The sequence below is a fragment of the Lissotriton vulgaris genome, chromosome 9 (assembly GCF_964263255.1).
Source record: "Lissotriton vulgaris chromosome 9, aLisVul1.2, whole genome shotgun sequence".
In the NCBI taxonomy this organism is placed as follows: domain Eukaryota; kingdom Metazoa; phylum Chordata; class Amphibia; order Caudata; family Salamandridae; genus Lissotriton; species Lissotriton vulgaris.
Genome location: NC_141697.1, coordinates 939,902,701 through 939,908,811, shown reverse-complemented (window position 1 = coordinate 939,908,811; position 6,111 = coordinate 939,902,701). Strand labels below are relative to the sequence as shown.

Genomic DNA, 6,111 nt, shown 5'->3' with positions numbered 1-6,111 from the left:
AACCTGTGATGAGGTGTGCTCATGCAAGGCCCTTAAAATTTTAACCAGACCTGTATCGACACCCAAGACCCCCATTAGCTCCCACAGTTTCTTCCGATTAACCCGATCAAAGGCTGCCGTAAGATCCATGAATGCCAAATACACCGTCTCGTCACTAGCGGCGGTGTACTTGGCGACCAGGAAATACAAATTAAGGCAGGGATCATTAACCACATGGATGCTGCACATTTTCATCAGCTGTGCTGGGCCATAATGTTAATGGGTGTGGTCATGATGAGCTCAGCTCGTCATGAGCACACAAGAGGTGTACCTCATGACGAGCTGAGCTTGTCATGAGCATCGAAGGGGTTAATGACTTTCCAGAAAGCAGTCAAGTCCTTTGCCTTGAATGGAAGTCAGTTTTCATATTTGACATCGCTAAAGCTGTTGGATGTCGCCAACAACAGGTTTGACTTGTACTACAACAAAAGCTTTAATGAGCTTCCCCATCTGGAGGTTCTATACCTTAATTCCAACCAATTCCAGTTTATGATACAGGGTTTGGGTCACAGCTTTAATTTCCTTGAAAATATGACCTCTCTAAAGTTCTTGAGCTTGTCGTATAATACAATAGGCATTAGGGTATCCAAACAGCTAAACTGTCCTTCACTCAAGGTATTGGTCTTCAGATATAATCGTTTGAACATAATGTGGCAGGGAAGGAAGGATACCTACATTAACATTTTTACCAACCTGACGCAATTAGAAATTTTGGACATTTCATATAACAATTTGGAAAGAGTCCCACCAACTGTGCTTGAATCTCTGCCTAGCAGCTTAAAAAAGCTATTTATAACACATAACAAGTTGAGGATTTTCCACTGGGAAAAGATGAGTTCTCTCCCCAGCTTGGAAATCCTGGACCTGAGCCATAATGTTCTTATATATTTACCCAACAAAACTGTGTCTTTCGGAAGTAACTTCACTGTTCTTATCCTTGAATTCAATCATATAACATTTTTCAACAATGTTTTCTTCGCAAATTTGACCACTCTGGAATATCTTAACTTGAGAAATAACAAGATCAAATTGATAAATGAAAACAGCTTTTCGAATGTCCTCCTCCAGAACCTTCGTTCACTTGACGTGAGTGGAAATCCTTTAGAGTGCACATGTGAGGCACACTGGTTTATCCAGTTTTTAAAGACAACTAAAATTACGGTTGAGCATGTTTCAAATGGTATGATATGTGATGCACCAGATTCTAAACGGGGACAGTATCTGTTCTCCATTGACCCTCGTTCCTGCCAGGATATATATGGCCATTTGGCATTAATGGTCACATGTTCACTAGCAGTATTACTAACAGTATTACCAGTTTTAAAGAAACTGTATGGATGGGACATCTGGTATGGGGCACATATCTTGAAGGCATTACTTAGGAAAGGCTACTCTTCATGCCCAAGTATTGATGGGTATGATGCATTTATTGCATTTGACTCACAACAGTATGCCATAACGGATTGGGTCTACAATGAGCTTGTTCTTCGTTTGGAAGAGAAAGGAAGCACACAATTTAGACTCTGCTTAGAAGAAAGGGACTGGGTAGCTGGTAAGTCTAGGATTGAGAACCTGTGTGATGCTGTTTACAAGAGCAAGAAGACCATCTTCATCCTTGGTGCTGATGGATTTGCTTCTGGGGTATTAAGGCAAACCTTCTTTATAGCTCAGCAGAGGCTACTAGACGAGAAGCTGGACGTGGTTATTCTTGTGCTTTTAGACAACGGGATGAAGATGTCCAAATACTTGCAAGCCAGAAAGAGAGTGTGCAAGAGGTCGATAATTCAATGGCCCTGCAACCCAAAAGCTCAGCCTTACTTTTGGCACTCCTTGCGCGTTCTTTTGGCACAAGATAGCAAGAAATGGTATGATTCTAAAATAAGAAGCAGCATTGATGGCTAGTGTGGATGCACCTCATGATATATCAAAGCTGCAACATACAGGTATTTATAGATTTTGACTCACAAAACAACGTTGTTAAATTCTACTATGAGAGTTGCAGAATTAGATGAAGAATTAAAATCCTTAAATTACTTGAAGATGCCTTATCCTATGTTGGTTTTTTTATTCGTTGTGGCTGCTTTCAACAGCAAACTGCAAATCTATTTTAAATTTCAGGTGGGGTAAGCAATGTGCCCTGTACATTTGAGCCAGGGCCGGCTTTAGCGCTGGTGGCGCCCGGTGCAACAATCACTTTTGGCACCCCACACGCCCAATGATCGCCTCCTCAGATTCTCTCACTACCACCGGGCCAACGTTACCCTCATCTCTCCAATCATGAGATATTGCTAAACACAGCGCCCCCCCACCTGAGGTTAGCGCCCACTCCACAGGTCAGCGCCCCCTCCACAGGTCAGCACCCAGTGCAACCGGACAAGTAGCACTGCCCTAAAGCCGTCCCTGCTTTGAGCAATAGAGTATAAGAAAAAATAAGGGACTTCTGTTGAATACACAAACATAGTTTGCATATTCACACTATAAAAATGATGTCTATATCTTTACCAATGTTGAAGCTAAGCAGCTGTTGAGATCACTTAAATGCTTCTGAGATTTAAACACATGTATGTCTCTAGGAAACTGAGAGATTTGCTCAGGCAATCATATTGCTCAGAATGCTGATTTTAACTACTGTTCTTTGCATTTGAATTGCAGTGAGAGTGTGAACAGGGATATTAAGCAGACATAGACAAGGGCAGTATGTGCTGCCTTTGATGGATTGGATGATAGGTACAGGTTCTAATAACATTCTTCGCCCATATGCTCTAAAGCGTGAACTGCTTTTAGTTGCCTTTTGACCACATTATTTGCTCACACTTTGGGCTTACTGCAGTCGGTCAATTAACAGCATTTAATGCTCTCACCAAATAACTAACAGTTTTAATGACCTATACACTAGCTGATGACGCTTTCATTCATCCTCCGATATTGCCTTGAAACTGGCACATTCTATAAAGAATTCTATGAAACCACCAGCCTTTCATGACCTTTGCACGATTACATCTTGCATTGGTAGCTATGATCGTGTGGTCTCCTGAGTCAAATTGTTTTGAGTTCTGACGCATCCACAATGCATTTATTTATATTTTCACATGCACATTGACACTCCTATGACCAGTGATACTTCTGACCCTTTTCATCAACTCTTCATGGGTTGAACTTTATCTGAAAAGTGGTCCACAAACAGAGTAATACTCCGCCATCCCTAAAAAAGATCTTGGTTGATCTTGGTCTTGGGGAAATAGAGCTTTCTCAAAGGCTTCTATTTATGTTATTTTTCATTGTATGACCCAAATGCTCTACTTTCTTAACTGCAGATATGCAATTATCAATTTCTACAGTAAGTCCAGCCACCTCCAAAATCCTAAGCACTTTTCTCAGAAAATCGTCATAGCTGTTGACCGCATCCCAAGCTAATACTTCATCCTAAACCAATTTCACATATGCTAAATCCCCTCTGATGTGGAAGCTAGCTTCAAAGGCATCCACACAAAAAGGAACGCCCCTTCTGGCGTGACAAATTAAATAAATAGCTTACGATGCAACAGTATCTGATGGTATGCACTTGATAAATCAAGAGTGAAATAATATATTCCACCGGTAACTCTCTTTAACATTTACTTAGTGTTGGGCAGGAGATGGCAATCCACTCTTTTTTTAATATTGATCTATCTAAGGTCAATGCACTTCCTGATCTTGCCATTGGATTTACAGACTATTGCCACTGGACTTAACCACTGATGATTCTATTGCTTCAATTCTAATGCTCCTAGTTAATCTGTCTAATTCTTCCTTTAAGGAACTTCGTAAAGCGAATGGCACACTATGAACTTTATGTGCAACTGGTATGGGCGCTTTCTTCAAAAAGATCTAACGCACAAACGTCTTCAGGGTTCCGAGATCGCGCAAGGAGAATTTTGGAGACTCATGCACACATTTACGTACCTCTTCCTGAGCTAACACTATTACCTGCTTGCTGGAATTGGGATCTAATACTATCCCCAATGCTCATTGCTCTTCCCATCCCAATAAAATCCTTCTTTTCTCTACAACATATATCTGACTGGAAGCAATCCTCCCCTTAAAAGATCATTCATATTAGAGGTAGCCAATAATCAATACTTTCCCACATCAGTATCAATCTTGTTTTACATCCATCATTAATAGACCCACCACTTCAGCCTGCAAAATGTTTCTTTATCATTTAACGCCTATGGTGAACAAGAATCCGCCAACATTCCAGCTTCTTTTCGGCCTCCTCCACCATGTGTTTCGGAAGGTGATATGGCTTAACTAGGGCAGGTATTCCTGTATTAATTTCACCAGATGCATCACACATTACCACTGTATTAATTTCACAAGACACATCACACAACACCAACACTTAGACTTCATCCTCAGAATCTGATTCCTGTTGGTATTTACTATCCCCATATACATTCTCATGCAAAATGTTTACAATGCCTTTGAAAACTGTAGCCTCCTGCTTACAAACTCTTGAGAAATGTCCTATTTTCTTACATTTAAAAATGTCACCTTGGCAGCTGGACAATTATTGGAAGTTGCTATATGCTTCATGTTACCACATCTGTAGAATGTCCTCTTGTCACTTCCAAATTATCTTTTCTGTTTGCCATCAGCATTAACCCTGGATTTATTTGACAATTACAATGTACTCTGCATTGTAGATTCAGTTTTGCTCCTGCTCAGACCTCGTGCATTTTCAATTCTTCATAGCATTATGTATTCTCAATGTGTTTAGCCAAGGTTATGGACTTTTCTTAAAAAAAAGGTTCTTTCATTTATAAGAATTGTTTTTGAATCCTTAAACCTGCCGCAAGGTTAATTAATTGATCTCAAATAATTTATCTTGAAGATCTTTATATTTGTTGATCAAACGTTTCCACTGGTAAAGGTGCCCAAGATAAAAAAAATGTATGTCTCACTACAGTTACAATGATTTTGCTTTCAAAATGTTCTTATAATGCCTTAATTGCTGCCACTTATTCATCATCCTATTCGTCTTCCATATTTGATACCTTATCATCCTTGCATTTTTTACTACAAAAGCTTGGTTAAATCTTTAATACTTTCTTACCCACCACCCCCTAGTGATGATTTAGCATCGCCAATTTTCTTTTCGCTATAAACACCTTCCTCCTATGGCTTTCAAATAGGTTTCAAATGCTTTCGGAAAAACTTCCCATGGAATAATGGGTTTGCCTGGAGGTGTAAGAAATGTGGGTGGAGGAACAACTGACTGCATTATGGAGAAAATATGCAGACTCAAGTTTAAATTTTAATATACAATTCTATAAATATCACATTGAGAGTAACAAGGTTCTTTTTCTTTAAAATAATGAACTTATATAAAAATAGTAGTCACTGTTGTCTAGAGGAGAAGAAAAAACAAACCTAGAATAATAAAGTTGTATAACTGACTGATTGAAATTTTTGCAATTTTTAACTTATCGTCCCAAGCATGGGACCTCCATTGATGTTGTTTATTGCATGGCAGAATTCTCTCGAGTCTTCCAGTTTCCCACTTTCTTGATTACATTATTCTGCATTGTATTAAGATTTACCCCTGCCTTATCATTTTAATTGCACCATGGTCTTTATGAAATGTATATGTATATGGGTGGAGGTAAAAAATAAACAAAACCTTATAACCCAAGCAATTCTGTTAAGACTATGATGGGAGGAATGTTTGAAATAATTTTAGGCACTGGTAATTACTTGAGCAAAAGTCCAATCCATGTTTTTGTTTCCTGTGTCAATAGTGTCAGAGAGCCACATTATGCAAATTAGTCTTGGTCCTGCTCAGAGAAGAACAGTCCAACCCAAGCTGTCAATTCAGGTGCTCTCTCAATAGGAACACAGGCACACCCAGACCAGTTTCAGCCTTGTTAGGCATACATACTTTGGTGCAGAATGCTTTCTGTGGACCAATACGATGTGTGGTATACATCTGGGCAAAGTCATTGCACTTAGGGAGTTTCAATGACCAGCAGAAAAAGGTGAAGTGTGGAATGCTTTAACCAATTTCAGCCACTGGTAATTACTATGGTTGCA

General features: G+C 39.4%; 1 pseudogene; it reads left to right on the top strand.

The window, feature by feature from the left end:
- The first annotated feature begins 389 nt into the window (after positions 1–389).
- Positions 390–5,475, top strand: LOC147692575 (toll-like receptor 7 pseudogene; annotated as a pseudogene).
- Positions 5,476–6,111: the final 636 nt, after the last annotated feature.